Source organism: Paroedura picta, chromosome 2, assembly GCF_049243985.1.
Source record: "Paroedura picta isolate Pp20150507F chromosome 2, Ppicta_v3.0, whole genome shotgun sequence".
Classification (NCBI taxonomy): Eukaryota; Metazoa; Chordata; class Lepidosauria; order Squamata; family Gekkonidae; genus Paroedura; species Paroedura picta.
In genome coordinates, this window is record NC_135370.1 from 38,994,443 (window position 1) to 39,021,501 (window position 27,059).

Sequence of the window (27,059 nt, forward strand, 5' to 3'; positions counted from 1 at the left end):
TTAGAAGCTGTCGCAAGATATCTGCTGTCAGTGGAACACGCTTGATGGACCTACTTTCCTTTGCTGACATACATTCAGCATTCAGGCCAACATCAGCACAGACCGTTTACGCACTGGGAACTCCACTGCCCCAGCTCTCACACAGGAGCAAAAATAGGGAGCAGATGAGGCGCACCAGGCCAAATGCTCCCCCATGTGGGTACAGGAAAAGGTGGGGCAACTTGCCATGACTAAAATTCCAGCCAGCAGTCCAGCATGAAACCTCCTCTGCATAAACGGTCACAGTGTGTTTTCTTGTGCTGCTTAAATACTGCTTAAGTTCCCTCCCTTTTGATCATTCAAATTTAGCTGAGTGCTTCTGTGAAATCAGACCATATATCTCACTTCCCTCCCCCCCCCCATCCTTTCTGGCAAATGAGAATGCTGTGTCACAACCATTTTCTCAGTTTCTTCCCATTACCAAAGTCCTCTTGGAGTCATTTTAGTGCAACATCTGCAGAAAGAATGAACTGCAGTATTGGGAGCATTTTTTTTTCCTGATTAGAATTTTTGAGCAGCTTTTAATGGCACCAGCATCTTCTGTGTGGTATGAGATTGCAAAGAGTAATATTACTTGAGTGATATTGGGAATGACTGATCTTGGGAATGACTAGGTCTTCACAAAAGCTGATTGGGGGCTTGTTGCAGCTGTATTTTGGAATCATGCCTGTCAGGGCTCTCTCAGCCTCACCCAGCTCACAGGGTGTCTGTTGTGGGGAGAGGAAAGGGAAGGCGACTGTAAGCCGCTTTGAGCCTCCTTTGTGTAGGGAAAAGCGGCATATAAGAACGACCACTGGTCTACATACCGAGAGGGGTCCTTCTCCTCAGGGGTCAGGAGGACAGCTGGATGGGTGTTTCCCATCTCTCCTTGAGGGAGGCAGATCATTTGAATATTTTGCCTTCCTGTGGGAAACGCCCCTCCGAAGCCAGTCGAAAACTTCCGGAGCGTCCAGCTTGACATCACCTTCTTGGCTCTACAAAGCAATCTGCATTAACTTGCACAAACAACATGGAAGACAACAGACCCCCAACAAACTCACATCCCGTCTAACATAGAACTTGAACATGCAAGGCACCAGAGAAATGCTGCTGTGATGGACCACCCTATGGGCGGGGCCAGCTGTCCTCCTGACCCCTGAGGAGAAGGACCCCTCTCGGTATGTAGACCAGTGGTCGTTCTCCCTCCGGGTCAGGAGGACAGCTGGATGGGACATACAAGAGCAGTCCCTAACCCAGGGAGGGTCCAACTGTGTCCATCACATGCGACAGAACTCTTCGGCCAAATGCCGCCTGCTCTGTCTCCCTATCATGAATCTTATAATGTCTGACAAAAGTGGAAGGAGTAACCCAGGTTGCAGCTCTGCAAACCTCTTCCACCGAAGCACTCTTAGCGAACGCTGCTGAAGCCGCAGCACTCCTCAGCGAGTGTGCTGTGATGCCCTGTGGAACCTCCTTCCCGGCAGCTCTGTAAGCCTCCACTATGCAGGACCTGACCTGCTTACTGATAGCTGCCTTGGTCAGCGCACCTCCCACCTTAGTCCCTGACGTACAGACGAACAACGAGTCCGTCTTCCTGATCTCTGCCGTTCTCTTAATGTACACCTTGAGAACGCGCCTGACGTCTAACATGTGCCACTGCCTTTCCTGCTCTGTGACCGGATTGGGAAAAAAGGTGGGCAAATTAATTTCTTGGGCCAAGTGAAACCGGGAATCCACCTTAGGCCGGAAAGAAGGGGTCAATCTCAGAATGACCCTGGCCTTCCTGAACCTGCACAATTCCCTATCCACTGATAAGGCCGCCAGCTCGGAAACCCTCCTAGCAGAAGTGATTGCCACTAGAAAAATGACCTTCCTACTTAGCCACTGCAACCCCACTGTCTTGATGGGCTCGAAGGGTTCCTTCGCCAATGCTGAGAGCACCAACCCCAACCGCCAGGTAGGGAACAAGTGCCTGGGAGGTGACTCTAGACTAGACGCCCCCTTTAAGAATCGCACCACATGCGGGTGCCTGGACAACGGGATCCCCCCTTGCAGCCCCAGCACCGTGGAGAGTGCTGCCACCTGCCTGCGCAGGGTACCCGATCGAAGACCCGCTGCCCTACCATCCTGCAGGAACTGCAGAATGCTACTAATTTTTGGCGAGGACGGAGACACCGCCCTCCTTCGACACCATCTCACGAACGCCCTCCAAGAACAATTATAAATTCTCGTGGTAGAGTCTCGTCTGGAAGCTAGTATGGTGTCCATGACTGCAGCACTGTAGCCCTTCACTCTCAACGCCGCCCGCTCAGTCTCCACGCGGTCAAGTTCCACCACCCTGGACGAGGGTGGAGACAAGGCCCTTGTGACAACAGATCCGGAGACACTGGTATTGTGAAGTGCGGGCGAACGGCTAGCTGCACAATGGTCGAGAACCACCACCTCCTGGGCCACCATGGAGCGACGAGGATGACCTCTGCCCTCAGTTCTTGCACCCTTCTTAAGAACCTTGGAAGGACGGGAAGCGGTGGAAATGCGTACAGAAGACCTGGAGGCCATACTGCTGTCAATGCGTCTGTCAACTCCGCAAGCGGATGCCAAAACCGGCTGCAAAACCTGTCCACCTGGCGGTTGTGAACAGTCGCGAACAGGTCCATGACCGGTCGGCCCCACTGCACCGAGATCAGGTGAAAAGCTTGCCTGCTGATCGACCACTCCGCCTCCTGGATCTCCTGACGACTCAGCCAGTCTGCTTGTGTGTTCTCCAGACCCTGTATGTGCTCCGCACGGACGGATGCCAAATGCTTCTCCGCCCAACGCATCAAACGCTCGGCCTCCTTCTGCAACTTCCCGGACCTTGATCCGCCTTGGTGGTTGACATACGCCTTTGCGGCCACGTTGTCCGTACGCACTAGAACATGCTTGCCCTCGAGCGACTTGCAGAAGAACTCCAGCGCCAGGCGAATCGCCCTCAGTTCCAGCAGGTTTATCTGCTCTGAGGCCTCCGTCTGCGACCACGTTCCCTGGGCCGGTGTTCCGTTGTACATTGCTCCCCATCCGAAGAGACTTGCATCGGTGAACACCTGGTGAACTTGATCGTGCAGAAATCTCTTGCCTGTTCTCAAGTTGGCTTTTACCGTCCACCAGCACAGCTCCTTCTTGACCTGGCGATCGAGAGACACTAAGAGATCCCTCTTCCGCGAAATCCGCTCCTGAAATGGTTTGAGCGTTCTCTGCAGAGGCCTGGCTCGAGCTCTGGCCCACTGTATGACTTCCGTGCAGGACACCAGCACTCCGAGAGTCTTTGCCAGCTGTAGCAAGGAGGATCGCCTCGCCTGGACCACCTGGGCCATCAACTGAATCATTTTCAGCATCTTCTTCTGAGGGAGAAAAAGTGCACATTGAACCGTGTCTATAACCACCCCCAGATGCTCTATCCTCTGTGACGGAACTAACGAACTCTTTTCCCTGTTGATTAAGAAACCGAAGTGTTCGAAAACTGAAATTGCTCTGTCCGTGAACTGGCTCGCTAACTCGAGCGACGGCGCTCTGATCAACAGGTCGTCGAGATACGGATGAATATGGATGCCCTCCTGTCGTAAAATGGCTACCATATTCACTACTAACTTCGTGAACACTCGGGGGGCGGTGGAGAGCCCGAACGGGAGAGCCCTGTATTGGTAATGCCGCCCCTCTACGCAGAAACGCAAGAAGCGCCTGTGTTCCGCCGCTATGGGTACATGCAGATAGGCCTCCTTGAGATCTAGGGAAGTCAGGAACTCCCCTCTTTGCAGTGCTTCCGCAATTGACTTCAGCGTTTCCATCCTGAACTTCTTTAGGGGAATAAACGTGTTCACGAACTTTAGATTGAGGATCGCTCTCCAATCCCCGGTCTTTTTGGGTACGGTGAAGAGAAGGGAGTAAACTCCTTGTCCTCTCTCCTCCTGAGGAACTGGCTCTACCGCCTTTATCTGAATTAAATGTTCTATTGCCTTCAACATGCGATCCCTTTTCTCGGGAACCTTGGACATCGGGGAAGGAAAAAACTTGTCCGGAGGTACTTGCGCAAACTCTATGTGGTATCCTGATCTTATCAGTCTTTGAGACCATGCATCTATCTCGGGATCCATCCACTGTCGCTGGAAATGCGCTAACCGTCCCCCTACTGGTAAGGGCTGCGAGTCATGCTTGATTTCCTTTATCGGTATCTGCGCGTCCCGATCTCTGCTGTCGGAACCTGCCACCTCGAGCGCTAAACGCCCCTCTACGAAACGACTGCCTTGACTGGCCCCAAGATCCTCTCCTGCCTTCCGGTCTAAACCTGGGACCAGACCCTTGATTCCGGAAGGCAGCCGGAAAGGGCTTCCCATCCCTGCGAATACGCCGTGGGAAAGCCTTCTTCTTATCCCTGGTTTCTACCAAAACTCTATCCAGGGAATCTCCAATTAATTTGTCGCCCTGAAAAGGATAAGCCGCAACAGTGGTCTTAGAATGGGCGTCAGCCGGCCAAGCCTTCAACCATAAAAGTCTCCTGGCCACTGCAGTAGATGCCATGGCTCTTGCTGCGAACACCACAATGTCTAAGGAGGCATCCGCACTAAACGCTGAGGCCTTTAGAATCCTATTCGTCCCCTCCTGCAGTCTGCCTTCTGACTCCGGAATTAGCGTAAGTAACTTCCTACACCAAGCCATAGAGGCCCTAGCCACCACGGATGCTGTGGTGGCCGCTCTGATAGCCATTGCCATGGCTTCGTGCGCCTTACGCAAAGCTGTTTCTGACTTGCGATCCATTACATCCTTCAGATGTCCTTCGCCATCCTCCGAGACCAAACCTGACGACTGCAGCGCTGCCACTGGACCATCAATCACCGGTACCTGCAGGAAGGACTCAGCATAGTCAGGCAGAGCATACATTTTCCGAATAAACGAAGGGAACTGCTTGGACACTAAGGGCTTCTCCCACTCTGCTCGAATCTTCCTTTCAAAGGATTCTGGCATGGGAAAATTCCTCAGATTTGTCTCTGGTTTAGGGAAAAATTCACCACTGCCCCACGGTCCATAATACTTCCTAGCCTGCTTGCTAGGTGGTTCCTCAGAACCTGTCTGTTTCAATTCCAAAATAGAAATGGACTTGTTAAGTAGAAATTGGAAATCCTCAGCATTAAAGAAACGCTCAGTTTGCTGAGGCACCTGAATAGGCTCCACCTCATCCTCATCAGTAATGAAATCACACTCGTCCCTTTCTCTTGCTTCCAAATCCTCCTCCGAGGAAGGAGATTGTTGTGGGGAACAATGGAGCCTCTTCTGCGCTGCCTTAGTGGGCCAGCGAGCCCTGGCGCGAGGCCTCCTAGGAGATCTCCTCTGCGATCTACTCCTCCTGGAAGCTCTAGACTCAGGGGATGAAGACCTAGACCTCGAAAATGAAGGCCTATCCACAGCGGGTAACATATGTTGGCACACCTTAGCTATTTCAGCCTGCACGGCAGTTTGGACCATAGAAAGCAATTCAGGAGGTAAAAGAAGTTGGCCAGAATTGGCCTCAACGTTACCAGTCTCTTGTCTGCCGCTGTGTGTAGATGAAGTGGAAGCCTCCGCCTCAGGTTGCCTTCTGGCCGCTGTGGAGGCTCCCTGGTCCGGCCCTGCATCTGCAGCCGCTGGTTCAGCCGGCTTAGGAGGGCCTCGTGCACGTTTTGCGGGCCTGGCAGACTTGGAGCGCTGTCCTTGCTCCCCTGCCCCCTTCTGCGACGATTCGGCCCCGCTCGTGCCAGCCACCACCCCACTGGGAGCCAGGGAGCAATCTAGGTGGCTTTCCTCATCCTCTGAGGAGAACGCGCCCTTGCGGCGCTCCGCCGCCATTTCGGCGCGATTCCAAAATGGCCGCCGACCACGAGCCGAACACGCGGTCGCCGCCGCGGAGCTCAACCTCGCTGCCCGATTCGGCGCAGCCTAGAGGGAGCTCTGCTCGTCGATGCGACCCGCAAACGACCGCCGCCGCAATCTGCGGCCCAACGGCTGTTTCTCGGCTGCGAGCCGATTACGCGGCCGCCGCCGCGGAGCTCTACCTCGCTGCCCGATCCGGCGCAGCCAGGAGGGAGCTCTGCCCGCCGACGCCGGCCTCTGCAGTTTTCAGCCCGAACGGGCTCCCCGGCTTCGAGCCGACCACGCGGTCGCCGCCGCGGAGCTCGACCTCTCTGCCCGATCCGGCGCAGTTAGAGGGAGCTCTGCTCGACGATGCCGGCTTTGCTGTCCTGAAAAAACCTAACTAGCCTTGCCTTGCTCACACAACAGACGGGACCCTAAATCACGTCTGCTCCCTCGCGAGGCAGGAAGAAGACTGGCTTCGGAGGGGCGTTTCCCACAGGAAGGCAAAATATTCAAATGATCTGCCTCCCTCAAGGAGAGATGGGAAACACCCATCCAGCTGTCCTCCTGACCCGGAGGGAGAACTAACTCTTCTTCTTCAGTAATATCAGGGCTCTCTCAGCCTCACCCACCTCACAGGGTGTCTGTTGTGGGGAGAGGAAAGGGAAGGCGACTGTAAGCCGCTTTGAGCCTCCTTTGTGTAGGGAAAAGCGGCATATAAGAACTAACTCTTCTTCTTCAGTAATATCAGGGCTCTCTCAGCCTCACCTCCCTCACAGGGTGTCTGTTGTGGGGAGAGGAAAGGGAAGGTAACTGTAAGCTGCTTTGAGCCTCCTTCGTGTAGGGAAAAGCAGCATATAAGAACCAACTCTTATTCAATTGGGGTTGTATTCTTTGGGGGGGCTCCAGATGCAAATTATTGTGATCTGTGATATTAGCACAATTTACAATCTAAATAAAAATGTGTGCCAACTGCATGGAAATGCTGAGATGTTATCACAGTAATTCCCAGCACAGCTCCTGATGTACAATGGTCCCTTCTGATGAGTTACTGGGGGCCCATTGGCATCAGACGATCCCAAAAGGCATCATCACCTTTGTATCTTCAGGGAGTACCCATTCAGAAACACCTACTTCATTATTAGGACATTTGGCTTATAACCTCACAACATTCTATTATTGGTTTCAGAAACCTATGGCAGCCATTTCTTTTTCTTAAAAAACCTGTTCTTGTGGCAGCCATTGTGTGGTGACATCTGTTCCGTATTTATTATCTTTATTTTCCTGATGTTGAGTTTCAAGCCAACTCCTCCTCCACCCGCATCAAGAGGCTCTTTAGTTCCTCTTCGTTTTCTGCCATTGGTTGCGATTTATTTTATATTTTATTTTTTTAAAATCCTGTTCACTATCATTGTTGGCTTCAGTCTGCCTCAGGTCTTCTTTTTGCTTGTTTTTGTGAGTGCTTTTTCACGACTGAGGCAGAGTGAATGGAGTGACATCCAGGCACTTGGTGGCCAGTCAGATTTGGCCGCATGATGACATGGAGTGCGCGAAGTGGTTATATATATCCAATAAATAAATAATAAATAATTGTCAAGATAAAGGATTGTATATTATATTTTGTTGTAGACCACCCGGAGATGGCTATGCCAAGAGCAGTGGTTATAAAAATCTAAACAATTCCAAGAATCAGATTGTTGCAGATGATGTGGGAACAAACTGATTCTGGAAGGAGTACAGTGGTCAAAGTGTTGACCTAGGATCCAAGAAACCTAGGTTCACATCCTTACTTTGCCATGGAATCTTGCTGGGTGACTTTGGCCCAATCACACACTCTCAGCATAATCTTCCTCATAAGGGTGTTGTGAGGATACAATGGAGGACACAAGAACGATATAAGCTGCTTGAAGTCCCCAGTGGGAAGAGTATAGATGTAGGAAATTTTTTAAAAATAGTAAATGGTGTGTGGAATCCAAAGCACTGAAAACACAAGGGAAGTATGGTGCCCAGTCCAAGGCCAGCAGCAGCTATGAACTCAGGAGACAAAGCAGTTCTCAGAAGAGCAATGATTTTGACAGAGGGAAAGTACTGCAGTACTGTTGCACAGGGTCCCTTGAAACTAACAATTATCTAGGAATCTAATCTGATGATAAGATCTGAAGACCCACACAGTTTTTTTCCCTGCTTGTAATTATCCTCCTGCGTGTATTTCCACCTTGTTACATTGATCCATCTGGATTTTGCCAACTTAAAAACAGGCGTCCCCAACATGGCACCACAATGCCTGCCAACAACTTCCTGGGTGCCCAGCTGTTTTTAGAAAATGGGTGGGGCTTGGTAGGCCTTAGCCCCAGAGGCAGGGCTCTTCAGACACATCACACCCAGATTCAAGCCACTTGGGCTTTTTTTCCCAAAGCAACTCCAGCTTGGCCACCCTGCCCACGAGTAAGGGACGGGGGCATGTCCGTATTAATTTATGTTACAAGGAATGCACCAGTATATGCATTTACACATCAATAATAAATAAATAATAAAGCTCAAGATGGGTAACCATGTTAGTCTGTTATACCACTAGAAAAGAACAAGATCCCAATAGATAAAATTTGTGGCAGGGTATGAGTTTTCAAGAGTCACTACTCATTTCTTCAGGTACAGCTAGAATGTGAGTCCACCTGTCCTTATAAATTGGAGCATGGAGTGATTTCATATGCCAAATGACAAAAGCAAGTAAATGATCATAGCAGGCATGGGTAGATTAGTTGAGATATGCAGAGGTGTTGTAGGCATGGAAAAATCAACATTGGTAACGAGATAGGAAACCTAGTACTTGATTCAGTCCAGGAGGATGCATTGTCTTGAACTTCATTATCTACTGCAATTCAGAAATCTGTCTTTCTAATGTCCTTTTGAAATTTATTTGTAATAGAATGCTAGGTCAGCAACTGAATGTCTTGAAAGTTAAAATGTTGACCCATAATTTTTTAATGTTGTGGTTTCTAATGTTAGACTTCTTTGTCGAAGGGACCGGCCTGTTTGTCCATTGTAAAGGGTGGAAGGGCATTTCTGACACGTGATGGCATCAATCACATTTGAGGATGAGCAGAAGTATGGACCTGGGATGGTATGGTTGATGTTGCTGGGACTACAGATAGTGTTGCTAGGATCTATATGATCGTTTATGCACTGGGAACTTCACTGCCGCAGCCCCTGTGCAGGAGCACAAATCGGGGGCAGATGAGGTGCACTGGGCCAAATGCTCTCCCTTGTAAGTGCAGGAAGAGGTGGGGCAACCTGCCACAACTAAAACTCCAGCCTGCAGCCTGACATGAAACCTCCAGTGCATATATGGTCTATGAGAGCCAAGTTGGCATCTTGGTTCGTTGCAGGCCTTGGTACCAGAGTCCATGTTACTGTTAAGTAGTCTATCATCACAGATTAAAAGTTGTTTTAAGTTTTAAGTTAGCAGGCTGTCTGTAAGCAAGAAAAGGTTCCGCCTAGCCAAATGCCTGCGTGACAGAAGTGCTACCACCCAGCATGAGTCCTAGGTCATTAATAATACATTGAACTGGCTTGAGTTATGAGCTGTATGTGAATGCCAGTGGTGTTCTGTTGTCATTTTCTTTGCACTTGTCTTGTATCAGCCTTTCCCTGGGTATCATATTGGCCTTTCCAATCATCCTTCTCACCATATCAGAAGAACATTGCAGTTGCAAAAATGCCAGCTGTAGATCCTTCAAGTTAGCGTCTCTGTCTGAGGGGCTGAAGCAGATATGACTAAGGCTTGGCTATTGACAATGAATTATTTGATGTGGTTGCTGCAGCCATTTAGATATGTTTGACAATTTGTCAGTTTCCAGCATAACGTGGCACTTGTGCATCCCTCATGCATATTTACTGTGGTGTCCATCAAGTTTGTTGAAAGAACTGTGCATACTTTTGACTCACCAATATTTGCCAAAAAAGGACCAAAGAAAAAAGTATGGGGGCTGGGAGTGAAAAATGTCTAACTTTTATGTTCATGGCTCCAGTCCCTGGCTTTAAGTATCCACAGATGAGGCCATATTAAGAATTTGGCATACTGAAATAATTGCCTGTAACTCAGCAGAGTCAAGGACAACAGGAAAGATTTAGTGCCAGTGCTATCTGACATTTAAAAAAATCTTGAAGACAAGATCCCTGTACAACAAAAACTTATTAACAAAAAGTAGATTTTCTCACTACGTGAGAATCAGCACAGAATATGTTCTATGAGTTTGTCAAGAACAATGACATTATGATGTAGTTAGTCCTTCTGTACTGCTGCACCAATGGTCAAGCTGTCCCACTTGGAGAATAGAGTCCTGGCTAGTACACCTACTGTGAGAAAGGAACAGTGGAGTATTGTATGCAAAATAACTGCATACTTTCTGAGCTCTTTGACAGGTGGACCTGAGTTGGGTTTATGTTTTGTCCAATGATTCACATATAAGCAGAGGTGGCACTTTTGCTAAAATTTGCAAATCTTTCCCCTGAGGACAGCATTACTTTCTGAAAACTACATCTTAAGAATAAAAACTTTGCAGCATAGAAGTTCATATAGTCCTGTGTTAGACTTGGAAAATTAACTTGGAAAATTCCTGAATTTCAGCTGACTCATGCTTCATGAAGTCAAGGTTGTGGCAGATCACCTGGCATGAACTTTCAAGCTGTTCATGGAGGTTCCTGAGAAGAAACATTTCAGGACAGATTGTCTCTGTTCAATCAAAATGTTTACCCAACTTCCAAGCAACAAGTTGGAAAGCATCTAGAGGAGCATTCAGGGAAGGTCCTCAGCAACTTTGTCATCTCTAGCTTGTGGAGGATCCATTCTATACACACCTGAACCTTGGTAATTTTGATAGGCACAGGTTCAGTACTGTGTAGAACAGACTGTATGCAAGCTAGAAACACCAAACTCACAGCAGACCTGGATGCTCCTCTACACACCCTCTAAGTTTGGTATCCATAGCTTTCACCAGACCCCCTCTAGCTTTCACCCCATATCCTCTTGAACCTAAGGTTGTCAAAATAACCAGTGAGATTGTTTCCCCAGAGAACAATTTCCTGGAGGCACCTTCTTTAAGAGGTTGTACCTTGGATCCCATCATTCCAATTTCCACCAAACGTGGAGGGCAGGTAAAGAAGAGTCACCCAGAGATCACCTGAGAGTTTAGTGTCTCTAACATACCTAGGTAGGCATTCTAATGCTTCATGAACCTCACAAAGTGACCTGGTTCATCAGTTAGCTAAAATTTCACAACCGTCTGTGGTTTACAATGGGGCACGTCACAAACCATGAACCAAACCACATCTTCCCTGTTCATGCCCATCCCCACTCTCTGGGAAAGACGCAATTTAGGGTTGGGAGGAAGTTCAGCAGGGGGTTGATGTCACAGATCTCAACCTCCAAAGCTGACATAATCCAAGGAATATAGAATCCTGGAAATCAGTTTATGGGAGAACTCTAGGCCCCATCTTAATTTATCCTGTCAGTAAAACAAATATTCCATCTTATGCAACAGATATCTTTTTTTTTTAAGGGAAGCATGACACAATAAGAAACTGCTTCATTTCCTTCTTGCAAACTACTGTTAAATGATGTTTGCCTCTTCAGTTTGATTTTACAACAGAGTATTACTTAGACTCAAGTACACAGTAGTCAGTATTGCAGTCCTTTGGAGCAGGAGTCCACGGGAGCAGAGACATGGGAAAGGCTTTCGTGCCCCAAAGGGTAGAGAGGTATCCCAATGTTACAAGTGTACACATTGGGAGTGATTTTTTTTTTACTCCAATGCTTTTATTATTTTTTTTAAGGAAAGTAAACTGTAAGTAGTAAGTTGCTGCAGTTGTTTACACATCACAATGTCCAAACTGGAAAAAGGTTTTACACCCCTTTTCTCTGAATTCTACTTAAAAAGGTACATTTGGAAAAGTTAATTCATCTCGATGGTGGTTGTGGTTGTGTGTGTGTGTGTGTGAGAGAGAGAGAGATAGAGAGAGAGATAGAAGTGTTTGTGTTATCCCTTATAGCCCTAACTAGAATGCAGCAGAATCTCCATTGTTTACTGCTGAGCAAAGACGACTGAGGCTTCCACCACAAGAACTAGAAGGGCGGAGTCAATCTTTCCTTGAGGGAATCTCTTCATTCCAAACAAGAGTGGGAGAACCCAGTTATGCTCATATCCATCTATATGTGTTATTTTTTTAAAACAAAAACTAAGCATCCACACAAAAGACAGTATAATTCATTCCTGCCTAGATCTTTTGATGCTATCTGAAGAATTAAATTTTTCCCCATTCTCTTCATTGGCTATCAGGAAGTCAGTTAACTTTAGTATCAGCTGCTAGAAGAAAGATGCTGAGGGGAATTAAAGTGGCACAAAGGCACTGGGTTCATGTACGAGTTCAGAGTTTGCAGCACCTCTTGACATTTCAGTTTTAAAATAGCCCTGTTGCCTTTCGACACCCAGGTCCTAGAGGCTGGAGAGACGAAGGAAAAATTTGCCTCTGTGTGCCTGCTCCACAAAAGAGAATTTTAATGACCTCTAACATTTGGATATTTCTCTCTATATGCTTAAAATTTGGGACAGAGGCCTACTTCTTTAAGAAATATAAGCCCAGCCGGGTGGTATCAGTAGGAGGAGTTACAGCGAGTACTGAAACCTACACGGCACCTGAATACAACTGTTGTTGTTGTTAGGTGTGAAGTCGTGTCCAACCCATCGCGACCCTATGGACAATGATCCTCCAGGCCTTCCTGTCCTCTACCATTCCCTGGAGTCCAAGCTGAATACAATAGCAGCTTCCGACTTATTTTTACTCATTGTTTACTTTACTGACTTCATTTCTAAATCACCATCCTTCCCTCCATTTTCTCCTCACAACATCCTGTGAGGTAAGTAAGGCTGGGATTCTGTGAGCAGCCCAAGGTTGTGCAATAAGCTTCCTTGGCAGAATAAGGGTCCAGATCTGGGTCCCTGGCACGCTAGCCACTGCACCTCATTGGCTCATGTGAGGGGAACCCAACAGAAACATTTTAAAATCGGGCAAGTCTCTAGTGGTTACCCAGAAGGCAAAACAGGCGCTATCGTGGAAGGCAGGATAAGAGCTATCTAATTCCTCCAGGCCATTTCCACTGCAAAGCTAGCTGCTTCCTGTTATGGAGAACGTTTCCTTCACCCTTAAAACGCTTCTGACTCAGTGTGAATGCAGAGAGGGGAACCATGTTATGTTGTCAAGGGAGGCTTGATCTGCCCCTAGCCCGTCTTGTTATGTTGCTGGCATGAGCTGACAGCAGCTTTTTCAGCTGAAAGCAAGTCAATAGCACCTTGCCTCTTTGTTTGGTGGCTGACACTTCATTTCAAATTATTGTATATCAGCGTGACAGGCCTAAATGAGATGAGATTGCAGCTGCCTCCAATGGATTTAAAGACTATGCAAATGTTTTCCGCAAAGAACTTTGGCCATACATTTATAATCTGTCTGTGTTTAGCTGAAATAAAGGCCAAGTTTTGTATTATATATGAGAGAGAAACAGAGACAAGGCTGTCAACATGGCAAACACTATTCTTTAGTAATCCAAAGGCACGTTTTTATAAAACTACGTTACACTAGTTATAAAACAAATTATATCACCGAGGCAACATGACTTCTGTTCAGGTGGGAACTTAATCTCTATTTTCCTCTCCTTACATCCTTTCCAAACTTTCACGTCTTAACAGCATTGTCTGTGGACAGGTCGGCTCTTAATGAAGAAAGAATAATTTAATAACAGTGTTTTTATACTTACAGTTGAATTAGCAATCCTTGTTGCTGAAAACAGGGCTTAAAAAGGCAGATGAAGGCATTTCTGTGGAACTTATCTTTCCCCTGAATATATTTTCCTCTATCCATGACAGTCCAGGTGGGAATTAACAGAACTCACGGAACTTCACAGAGAATTTTTTAAAAGTACTTAAAATAGCCTATGCAGCTTCCTTCAATAAAGCAATCTCTGAAGGCTGATACAACACATGAGCTATTGTGGAATGCAGCGCACCTGCTCTGTTCACTACATAGTCCCTGAGCTGATGGTATCTGAGCTTATTATTGCAAAGCGCAACGGGAAACTGTGGCTATCAAAAGAGCTGCTTAAAAGAAAATCCTGTCCTGTTCCATAAATAAAGTGGCCAAGTTAACAATGTGAGTTGCTATATGGTACCCTGTAAAACTTTTCTTTACGCCTGTGCGGCTGGAGTCTATGCTGCCAAGGCATCCCACTGTGAATTTGTGCAGTGCTTCAGGTGTTCTAATGATATGTTATTTGCACTGACTTAACAAGCGATTAAATAAAACCATTCAGTTCCTTTTATTAGAGCAGGCAAGACCAACCTGTCCAGCGCGTGTGTCATCTGTTAGAATGAATGGTTCAGGGCTCGCCCTCTGCCCTTGTGTTCTTTCCACTAACTATGAACATAACAGGTGGGTCCTACTCATGACCTACGCCAGCTCACTGAGAATCAGATTGCTATACCTGCAAGTGCTGCCTGAGTGGAAAGTCATCCCAAACTCACAGCAGTGTTGCACTTTTATTGCACCCAAGTTATACTACGGTGCGAGTATCACTATGAAGTAGGTAATGTCCTGTTGAATCCTAAACCAAGTGACACTCTTCTGAGCTCATTGACTTCAAAAGTATCACTGAGCTTAGGATTGCACTGGTAATGACCTTTTCCCAACCTATAGTAAGGTGAATTAAAATTAAAGGTTAGAAAATATTTACTGTAGCATCGTACCTCCCAGTGCAAAGGCAAAAACAGGCATAGGGGGTAGTGGGGGGAAAAGAGGGGGTTAATTTGAATCCTATGATCACTCAGACATCAGTCTCACAGAGGGTTGCCAGTTCTGAGCTGGGAAATACCCCCTGGAGATTTTTTTTTGGGGGGTGGAGCCAGTTGTGAATGGGATTTGGGGTGGGGAAGGACTTCAGTGCAGTGTAAGAATATGGAGTCCACCCTCCAAGGCAGTCATTTTCTCCATGGGAACTTATCTGTGCATAGGATTGTTACCTCTGGGTTGGGAAATACCTGAAGCCTCTGGAGGAGGAGCCAGGAGTGGGTGGGATTTGGGACAGGGAGGAACCTCAGTGGAGCACAATGCTGTGGAGTCCACCCTCCAAAGCAGCCATTTTCTCCAGGGGAACTGATCTCTTTAGTCTGGAGATGAGATATAATTCCAGGGCATCGTCAGGTCTCACTGGCATCCCTAGCCCCATGGCAGCCACTGATGTAGCATTCGGTCCACAAAACAGAAGGTATGAATTAAACCAGTGCCATTCACATCAACAGAGACCCTGGCATATCATCTTTCCCTCCCTTGAAGATACAACAGAAGAAGATCCCTGCAGACCACCTAGGCACACCAGAAGCAGTCTAAACTCCAACCAGGTAAGACAATTCTTATATTTATAATGTCATACTATGTCACTCTTCCCTTAGGTCTAGGGCAGCACTACCCAAGTGTCAAAAAATGCAACCTCTACCTGAGATATTCTGGAAAACAAAATGGAAGATGAGTGGGTGGGAGATGGTCTTGGCCAAACACTCTTGGAGTAAAGCCAAGTCCTGGCAGCTGCCAGTGTCTTCGGGATTCACCTTGGACTTTGCTAGTAGCTGCATAGGTCTGATAATTGATGATGGTCATAAGCCATGCCTGCTGCCTTCTCCCTTCTCCAACCCTGCTGGCCACAGCAGTATTGCCAGTGCCTAGAGAGTTTTGGTAGAGGCCCTGGATGTGCCTCCATCATACGTGCCAAGGGTTGCGAATTGTCTCTAGAGCTTAGTCCATGTGGAAATTTTGATGATGGAAGCTCTAGAGAAAGGGAACCTTTAATAAACAACAACCTGGAAAAGAAAGTGACTGAGGAACAGCATTACTAATGCTTATTAGCACCCTTTGTCTCAGGATTCCCAGGCATCTAGGAATACAAGAACAACTTATATTTTATAGGTAAACATGTATGGAATGGAGCATGTCTCTAAGTATGATTCCCAAACACTGTTCATTAACCATTTCTCCCAGCATCTACAGGAGTTCAATGGACATATAGAATAGAGTAACCAACTCTCATTTAGCAATAGAGGAAGCTGTACTGGCATTACTGTTCTTTCGTCATTCAACACACTGAAGCCATGCCGGTACCTTGATAGTACCTTGTGAGCCAAAGGCCAATATATGTATTGTTTAAATTCTGTGAAGAATAGATCCTAGTGAAGGACTTCACCAACAAATACTAAGTTGGAAAAAGAACCACTGATAAAAATACCTTTGAAAACAGTTTAAATCTGGAGGCCGTTTTGGTTGTTCTATGACAATTAAAAGAAGAGATAAGACATTTCTATTTCTATTTATTGTTAATTTTTTTAAATGTTTATTGTAGACTAGGGTAGATTCTTTCTTCTGTTATAGTACCTTGATAGAAGGCAACAGATTTGACAAGAAGCAATTCTTTGTCTCTAAAGCAGCAAGACTCTTCATGCAGCTGAAAAAAACCCAACTTGCTCATTAAACCATGATTGCATCTGACATCACATCTTGGTTCAACATTTACTCTCAGGAGCGCAGCGATGAGTGGATCGGGGCAAGTGAATGGTTTTCTCATTGTTCTCGGTACTATTGAACAGTATCAAGACAATGTTGAACAGAACTCCTAATTGGGACTGTTTGTGTCATCATCCCCCTGCCCACTCTCATGGAATGACCTGTAGGTAGAAGGAATTATACAACGAAGAGCCTTATCATCTGGATTGATGTCTCTGCTAGCAGTATCTGGGTATCAAGTCCCGTAGAACATCGTACAAGTGGAAAGTGAAAAGAATAGATGCATTTTCCTAGCAGGAATATAAAATAGAGAGCCTTTTTGATTCTTGTTAACCCACAGCCCAGTTCTTACCTTCTTGCCTCCAGCTGCGGGTGATTCAAAACGGCTCCTCAGATCTTCCAAGGGAATATCAAAGCGTTCAATCCTATGGCGGTTGCCGGGAGGTTCTTCTTTGTACACCACAACCTGGGAGTTATTCTTTACAGGAGCTTTGTTCATGATGCTGACTCTGCTAGAGAAACTTATATGGACAGTTCTAGATGCTGATTTCCTGTTATCCTCTTGTGGGTGAAGATTTGCTGAAGTTCTCCACTGATCAAGGCTGTAAGGGACAAGAACTTTTCTTGCCGCTGGAGAGTCACTGTTAGCTTTTTCTTATTTGGATCTTGTTATTCTCAGTGGTACTGGACAGCAGCAGAGTTACTCTACTCCTGGGGAAGAATTCTCCATATATCACTAGTATCCCAGTTCTGTCTGAAGCAGGATAAAGTCTGTCTAAACTGAATATTACATCAGTTCGAGAAGGTACCGAAGAAGAAAGCAAAAAGATAGTCAAAATTTATGGAAGTATCAGACTCACCAGTGGATATCAGACTCACCAGTGCTAACGATTTCAGCCTGTGGGTTTTCTGGATGTCTCTTGGATGACTCTTTTCATCCTGGAAAGTAATATAACATTTCATCATTCGGATATTTTATTCCATGGCTAGGAGTTCCTGCAAAATAACAGTGTCATCTTAATAATACTTGGCTGGAAGTAGAACCCATTAAAGGTCTAGAATTCTGAGTAGACTTGTTAAGGATTGTTCCCTAGATCTATCAGGAAAACTGGCAACTTCAGAGGATTTTCAGTTTTGAGAAAATAAAATCGAGAAAAGGCTATTCAGTGCACTTCTAGGTGGAGTTACACTCCTCTGAAGCCTGCAGAGAATAACTGTCAAGTATAAAAGTTAAGGAGCAAGGAATTCTTTCATGGTTAATTAAATTAATTTCATTAATAAGACCATTTTAGTGTTTTTAGAGAAGTTCACACTTTAGCCCATTTCTAATGTGTTCTGCTCTGGAACCATTTGTTACTATAAATATATATTTTATTTATTTATTTATTTATTTATTTATTTTATTTTATTTATTTAGATTTCTATATTGCCCATTTTTTGCAGCTCTGGGTGGTTTACATTGAACATTATATAACTTACATGGAACGATATATAGACTGTAACATCAACAACTTTCAAATAAGGCATCAAAAGATTACAAAACCACATTTATATATATATCCACTGCAACAATGTGCAAATATATTGAACTGCTCAATTATCCATTAAGTCAACAAAACTGGCTACAGAGACATCATCTCCAACAGATAAACAACCCTACACATTTCCCAGGCTTTGCTGGCAGAGTCTAACTGAATCATCTTGAGCTGACACTGGCACAAAATTTTCAATACCCTGCTACGTACACCTGTCCAGGGGGGAATCTTTGCAAAGAAGCACCTGCTTCTACAGTCTTGTAGGCTGTAGTTTCGTACATGTGTGTTCATCCAAGGAAATCAAACTGTGTCCATATGACTGAAAATATTTAGTTGTCTAAGAACAATGAGCAAGGGAGACTGTATCACAATTTGGTCAGCAAATCTTGTCCCCAGTCCCCATCTTCAGTTTATGGTAACTATGACATAAGTCTCCAGTTCTGTGGATCTGGCAGTGAACAAGACAGGACCTCATTATATAAAGAAGGGCAGGAAGGAGTCGCTTTCTAGAACAGAAGGCTGACAGGCAATGCCACAGGCGGTGGCACAGGCAGCGGCCAGCTGTTGGACAATGCCGCAGGCGGCAGCTGGCTGTCGGACAATGTGACATGACGTCATGTGGAGAGTTCCACTGCATCTCTCCAGAAGCCAAGGCAGGTGACCATAAGCCACTTGGAAAGAAAAAATGAGGCACTACAAACCAACTCTTTTTCACATTCTGCTGGCCCATCCAAGGAACAGGACTGACCCACCCATGTCTGCACTGTTCCCCCCCAGAGGAAGACCTGGCCACTGGTAGAGAGGAAGACCTGGCCACTGGGAAACAGATCTACCTGTTAGAGACCACAAGGCCATGTGCCCTGCCCTCCAGAGGATGGGGCTACCTGCCAAAAGTGAGGTTTTTTCTGTTGTTTCTGTGTTTTGGTTTTAATCAGGAGGCCTGGTCACCACAGAACAGAAGACAAAAAAACTAACTGGAATAGTTAGAACCTAAAAGGTTGAATATCTGTGTGAACTAGACAATAAGTTATAAACATGTGAACATTTATTTTTCACAACTTTAAAAAAACTTTCAAGTTAAAAACACACACAAAGCCCATAGGCCACTGTTGAAAAGTTATCCTGCGCACTGTACAATCTTAGGTCTCAGACCTTCTTAGACCTGACATGGTTTGACCCTCACTGGATCTTCCTCAGAGGTCTAATTATGACACACAAATAATGATAAAATACATAAAGAAGCCAGTAAAATAAATAAATAATGAGAACCTATATAAATAACAGAATGGGATAATTGTTACAAGCTCAAACAACTCAAATAAATAATGAAAGAGACTATATAATTATCAGGTTTACTTATTTTTGAAGGTGACAATATGAATTGATCTGATGAAAAATGTCCATTTATCAGTTTATAGTCCCCTGTAAGAAATGTAAATATTATGAAAATACTATAATAATTTGTTTATCAATTGTGTGCCCATGAAATCAGTGCATGTACAAAGGCAGGTAAGGTGGTTAACTGACTGGGACGGGGAGAGAATTTAATGTTATAGGAGGAGGATGCAACAGAATTGGCAGAAAGTCCTGAGAGTAAATATGCACAAAGTCTCTCTTCTTTTCCAGGCAGATAAGTGGTGTTTAGTAGATGCTGAAATCTTCTCACTACCATAAAACCAATTATCTTTGGCGGTTTCCAGAGTCGTCGTGAAGTGCTGGGCCATGGGCACTGAGACTCTGATTTCTGACGCAACTCAAATGCTCAAGAATTCTTATCCTTAGAGGCCTAGATAGGAAACCTATCCACTGTTCGTATTTACTTTCAACTCTCTATATACATAAACCCCCAGATGTTGCACATGTAATGTATTGATTGATGAAGGAAGCGTTATCATTACTGCAACTCTTAAAATTATACATTTTTTCAGCATACTGGCAGGCCTTGCAAGGAAAAAAATACTTGGTAATCCTTTCCCATCTAATGTACTCACCATGATCCTGGGATGGAGAATCTACTGTGAACAAGCATATCCTTGAGGTTCTTCCCTCATTTATAAGCAAACAAAGGGATTGAATTACATCTCAGAATGGTAGAAAGAAGGGACCAGTATTTACTAATGATATTCTTAATGTTATTGTAGTGTTTATTGTATATTAACACAGAAACCATTTTATCTGTAGTATTGGTTTTATTTTTAGGAACTAAAAGAGTGGATCTATGCGTTTCTTTAGCCTTATAGAGAGTGTATTTCGACATTCTGGCTGAATAAGCTCTCCCAGCCAATTGCAGGACAGCTATTTAAGACTGATGAAATCAGATACACAGCTACAGTTCCTTTTCAGTCTTCGTAACTGAGAGGAGGGAAGAGTCTTTTTTAAACGGTATGGGTGAAAACTGTCACCTGCCAAAAATGAGTTGACATCTTTGAGTTTCCTGAAAGTGTCTGTTTGAATGCTGTTACCTTTTTTTTTTTTTTTAACGATCAGATCTAGAAAATTGGTGCTGTTCTTGTCATATTTCAGTTCAATTGTAATGGTTTTATGGTCTGGATTAATATATCTTGTGAATGGACGTAATGTTTCTTGTGATCCATTCCATATACTTCTAAGGGAGGACCGGCCCATCGGGGGAGGGACATTTCTCTCTTGCTCTCTCTCAAAACTTGACTGTGGCTTGGGGGAGGGGGGGGGAACTTCACCAGGGAGCCCATGCCCACCTGTCCCAACCCCAGGGGCCAGATTTACTGGGTCTTGGTTCAGAAAATCTCATCAGGAAGCCAGATTTACCTGCTCTGTTTCCTGGATGAAGTCAGTTCCTGTGGCCAAGTCTACCCTCAGGTGGTCAGGTTTACCTTTCCAGGTCCAAGTGCTCACTCTAGAGGCCTGGTCTACTATGCCTTGGCCACAACATTCTGTGGACAACAAGTCTACCCCTGATAGGCTTTCATGGGATGTCCTGGCAACTAGAAAAACAATTCTACCTGCCATGAGCCACTGTAGGTAGACCTGGACTTGGGAGAAGAAGTCTACCCCCTGTGGAAGGCTGCTTTGGGGAAGACCTGGTCTAAGTATCGCAGAACCAATATCAAGTGGATGCCAATTTCCAATTTCTAAGAAATCCTTCTCATTAATCCTTAGGAATTGATATCAATTTACATTTTTTAACCACTGGACTTGGAAGAAGTGGTCTCCCCCCTGTGGAAGGCTGCTTTGGGGGAAGACCTAGTCTAACAGATAGACCAGGTCACTGTGGGGATGGGGTAGATTGGCATTCCACCTCAACCAGGGCCTAACAGCTGATAGAATTGGTGCAGATCAGGGGGATGTTACTATTTAATTAAAAGAAAACTTCGCAAAACTAGTAATCTTGGTGGATGTTACAAAGGCCTTTGAAACAGTGCCACATGACCATGTTTTATGGACCTTGAGAAATAGCAGATTAGATTATCATAGAATAAGATTGATTGGAAGTACAATAGAAGGAGCTAGCACAAGGTTCCAAACAAAGGATAAAAGAACAGAGGTTATTAGGTTGCAGCCTGGAATTAAACATTGCCCCCTATACTGTTCAGTATTGCTATGGATCCATTGATTAACAAACTTGAAAAATTAGAAAATGGATATAAATTAAAATCCAGGAGTCTTTTGGCAATGGCTTTTGCTGATGACGTAGTGTTATTGAGCAAGGATTGGGAATCTATGGATCAAAATATGAAGGTGGTGAATGCTTTTTGTATGATTACTGGATTAAGGATGCAAGTTTTAAAATGCCATGAATTTTATATCAGCTTGAGTAGTAAGAAATATTTGTGGTTAATGATCATTCAATTTGGAGAACTGGAGAGAAGAAGCTTCATGTGATTAATCCAGGACAGACGGATAAGTATCTTGGGATACAGATTGATCCATGGAAAGGATTAGTTAGAGGAAGTGTTATTGAACAGGTGGACGATTGGACGAAGAAAACTGAGATAACTTCTTTAAAGCCTAGACAGAAGGTAGAATGTGTGAAGGATTTTGTTATTCCTGGAATACTATATGTCTCAGGTCATGTTGAGATTAGCAAGACAACCTTGATGATAGAATTTGAGTCTGTTTAAAGAGATGATTTGCCAGAGTCAGCAACCAAACGTTTATTATACTGTCACTTGCGAGATGGAATAGCTTGTTCGGAAAAGGTTCTGCCTAGGATGAGATTGACTAGACAGCATAGAACAGCTCAAACAGATGATGATGTGATTAGGCTTGTGAGCTTCAGCAGCCTAAGTGGCCGTTCATGCCCGAAGTGGCCAGCGCTGTGGGGAGGATGGGTGGCACTAGTGGCGGCGCGTGACCCAGTGACCGCATGCTGGTGCAGAGCTCTGCATCTGTATGCGCATGCCGACTTATGCACCAGCACCACCCCTCCCCCCGTGCCATGGCACTGGCCACTTCAGGCATGAATGGCCGCTTTGGTGGCCAAAGCGCACAAGTCTAGATGTGATACAGGAAATGTGTAGAATTGGGAAAGTGCAGGATAAATATAAGGAGTTATGGATAGATTTAGGAGGGATTCCAGAAGAGGTAGTGGATTTATGGAAGAGGATAAAGAGCAAGTTAAAGAGAAATGTCATTAACTTCATCCTTTTAAAATACTAGCTCGTGTATGTAGTTATTTCCCTAAGACCACTTAAAATATGAATTATGGAGGTTTGATCCACTATGGATCTGACTTGCTTTTTGTAAATGTTCCTTTAAGAAAGATTCAGCAGCTTCAGGAATTCCTGTATTTCACGGTTGTTAATTTGGTGGACATATGAAAATAGTAGGCTATGGCCACGTTTACTTGGTCCCCCAGTTCACTACATTTAATATTGAAGAAGATTCTATTGAATAAATGTGTTAGGGTATGTTCTAATAACAAAATGCTTTTGCTTCTGTACGTGCACTATTTTTTGCTTGTAATGTATATGAACTTGTTCTGGTTCCTTGTAACTGGTTATCTTTATTTATTATAGATTGTTTCAAACATTGGGCCAGAAAGATACCCGGCTAAACAGATCATGCTGTAGAGTATTTATTTGAGTAAGTAACTCATAATAATGACCATTGACACTTTTTGTAATTTATCTTTATTTTAAATTTATAAACAATATGTTGTACCACTGAGGAAAACTTCACTGAAAATGTTTAATAACCGGTCAGCGTTATTTTGGTTGATCTTGGCACACTATTTGCCAGCCCAGCCAGTCCACCCATTCATCTTTCCAAATGGAGGGTTTGGTGACCCACCTCGAACCACCATTTGCATTTCAGTGATACAGCAAACATCTTGGCCTCAATAAATATGTCTACATAGGAGAGTAATGAATAAAGAAAAATGGGTGATAGAACAATCTCAGTAGGACTTCACACAGCACAACACTGAGTCCTTAGAAAACAGCCACAACTTCAATACACTATCTTCTCCTACCCTTGACTTCTGTTCCCTTGCCACAAAACTATCACCAATCAACCCCAAAAACTAACTAAAGCAAGGAACACAATAATTCTGATGAGACATTGCTCTACTAGTACAGACGCTCCCCTGAAGGAATAGAGAGAACACAACATTGAGTCCTGACCATAACAGTCAAACACCCACACCACACCCACAGTGGGACACTGTCATGCACAAACTACATGATCTTCTACCGAACGACTAGCTAGTGCCCACAGTATTTCAGCATGCAATGGGCTTTACTACTAGTCAAATATAAAACAGGATGTGTTTTCTTCCCAACATCCCCTACATTATAATCATTAAACATTCTGATCAATTAGTGGCTTAAGATAATGACCCCTTATATTCTCAAAAAACCTCAAGCAAAACATGAAAAGATGTATTAATCCTATTCAGACCACAAGGGCAAATTCTAGCAGAATAAAGTACATTCAGAAACTTCTGTAGAACCACTAAGGGTATAATATTCAATCTTGTGAATAAGAAAGCTCTGCAATATCATGGGATACTAAGAGAGGACATATGGGGAGGTGGGAAGGAAAGATTTTGGAAAAGAAAGATCAAAAGACAGGGGTGAGCAAACACAGCAGGCTCTTAAGAACAAGCTACTGCAATCAGTTTCTAGGATATGTTTTTTGATCAAAGAAAACATTTTGATTTGCCCATAAGAGAAATATGCTGAGCCAACATTTCAGCTAACATGACACTGAAAATATACTCCCAACATTTTGATTTGCCAATAAGAGAAATATGCTGAGCCAACATTTTTAACTAACATGACTCTGAAAATATGTTCCCCCCTTAATTAATTTGCCAAGAACAGAATCCCCAAATAGGAGAAGATCTTAAGCTGATCAACATTGAACCTATTAATCAATCATTAAAGTGGGTCCCATTTCCTGGTCTTGGTGAAAATTGAAATATATGGGGACATTCCACACCCAGAAAATATAGTGAAAGGGTTACCTCTTGCAGACGCTTTTTTTTAATGTATTACATGACATCATCAGCATCCAGCATTCCAGCAGCAAAGTAGCAGCTACATCCTCCATTTTAAAGCAGTAGTTGGGGAATAACATAGTGGATTCCCCCAACTATATTGTGCAAGTGGGAGGAGAGCAACCAGCAAACAGTAGTGAAATGGCTGTGTGTAACCGAAGTGGCCAGAAGTAGCATGATCATCTCCAGCGCCCGCCATCATACCTGCCTCCCTTTCTCTTCTCCCTGTAATGGGGCTTTTTTGCTCTCTTTTTTTTGTAGCAAGCTGCCTGGAGCAATGGATACACATTGGTCCAAATAGGCAGAACAGAAAAAATTCCCACTCACCAGTTGGCACACAAAGCATGACTCTCAACACCCCCCCCCCCGAAATAAGTTGGGGAAAAAATTACTTCTGTTCATTTTCAAGCCCAAAACGGGCTGACATTAAACTATGCACTATGCATCTATGATTATATGCATAAGCATAGCAATGGACAAGTTTTACTTTTAAAAAGATTGCTTTCCCTTTAAATCTAGGAGAAAGCTGATTGGCTGGCTGCCTGCCATGATTGACAGGCAGGGGAAGACTTGCTAGTATTGCAAGTCCTTCTCTGCAGCCATTTGAATCAGCCGTGCGGAGTGCCTGGAAGTGTCAGACAGCGGGAAAAAGTGAGAGAGCGAGGAGGTAAGAAATGGCGAGGGCGCATTTTTTTTTATAGCATTACGTAATTACAATATGCAGAACAACTCCCCATGCATTTAGTCCATTCCAAATGTTTATCAGCTCAGGCAGAAAATGTTGCTCCCAAGCAGTGTATTAACCTGCATTGCATGGATCCAGTCTGTTGCTTCATGTGGACCCACAAGCCACTACAGTGAAATACATCTTTGCTAATGGTCCCCAGGTGAATGGAGTAAGAGTTAATTGGAAGCACCTGAAGCCAATTACCTGAGCTTTAACTGCAGACAAGCTGCCAAACCAATTGACATTAGCTCATCTTTGACAGCTGCAAACCATTGACTCATCAGATCATCTTAAACAGTTGTCAAGATACAGGGCTATAGGTGTAAGTGAAAAAACACTTACTGTGCTACCATGGACATTTATTTGTCCAAAGATATCACAGACCCTGAGGTTCTTTACAGAGTCTACAGCTGTCAGCTGGACAACACTAAGTCTCTGGAGTGACTCTCCAGCTGGTATCTCCGTCTCTCCCAGCCACATGTCCTCTGTCTTGGATGGATTCAACTTCAGCCAGCTCCCCATTAACAACTGGACTACTTCATCCAGGCAAGAACCTTACTGCCAAGAGCCTTCCTGCTGGGACTATTTATGTGCACATTCTTTTGTTAGAACAGTACAATACTGGAATAAATTTCCAATATCTGCACCATTCCCATATCACCTACAAATTGTGCCAGGACAAGAGAGAAGCAGACTATAACATGCTATGTTCCCCCAATAGTTCGAGCTGTGTATATAAAAGCGTGTGTGTTCACCCATCAAGTGCACAGGCACTCCCCATGCATTTCCAGTGTTCAAATGCTTCATAAAGTCAAAGTAGGCATGTACCCTACTGCAACTCATCACAAACTTTTCTTCTTTAGGGAATTGGCTGGACTGAAGAAGTAAACAATAGTTCTGATAGAGAAGCCATCAGATTTGTTGGGGGAAGGGGGGCATTCCACATTAAGACTAAGCAAGGTAGGCTGCACCAGGCCCTGGTGTGTGTAAGGAAGGAAGGGAGACAGGGTAGAAGACGAAGAGTTGGTTCTTATATGCCACTTTTCTCCACCAGGAGTCTCAAAGCAGCTGACAGTCACCTTCCCTTTCCTCTCCCCACAACAGACACCCTATGAGGGAGGTGAGGCTGAGAGAGCCCTGATATTCCTACTCCGTCAGAACAGCTTTCTCAGTGCTGTGGCGAGACCAAGGTCACCCAGCTGGCTGCATGTGGGGGAGCACGGAATCAAACTCAGCTCGCCAGATTAGAAGTCGGTGATCCTGATCACTACACCAAGCTGGCTGGTTCTGGTAAAAGCCAGAACAGCCCAGAATGGACATTAAACAAGCAATAGTACAGCAAAATATTGGGATGTATTATGAATATTAGAGAACAATATTTTAGAAACTAAAATGTGGAACTCTCACACCTTTATTAACCCCTTCTAAGGTATCCCCTGTGCAAGCACCGAGTCATGTCTGACCCTTGGGGTGACGCCCTCTAGCGTTTTCATGGCAGACTCAATACGGGGTGGTTTGCCAGTGCCTCCCCCAGTCATTACCGTTTACCCCCCAGCAAGCTGGGTACTCATTTTACCGACCTCGGAAGGATGGTAGGCTGAGTCAACCTTGAGCCGCCTGCTGGGATCGAACTCCCAGCCTCATGGGCAGAGCTTTCAGACTGCATGTCTGCTGCCTTACCACTCTGCGCCACAAGAGGCTCTTAACCCCTTCTAGGAACAGGCATTAAACTAACCATCATTCTGGAGAGATTTTAACGCATTCCAATGCTTTTTGCAGTATTACTGTTTAATGCCGAGACTGGGTAAAAGCCAGAACAGGCATTAAACAAACAGAAGTA

The 27,059-nt window shown here is 44.8% G+C and overlaps 1 long non-coding RNA gene across 1 annotated transcript in view; it reads left to right on the forward strand.

The window, feature by feature from the left end:
- Positions 1-23,076, forward strand: part of LOC143829272 (uncharacterized) — a 33,735-nt gene extending 10,659 nt beyond the window's left edge. The window contains exons 4-5 of the long non-coding RNA XR_013228047.1: positions 15,225-15,323; positions 23,009-23,076. This is a non-coding gene — a long non-coding RNA (uncharacterized LOC143829272). The remainder of the gene's footprint in view (positions 1-15,224; positions 15,324-23,008) is intronic.
- The last annotated feature ends 3,983 nt before the right edge of the window (positions 23,077-27,059 follow it).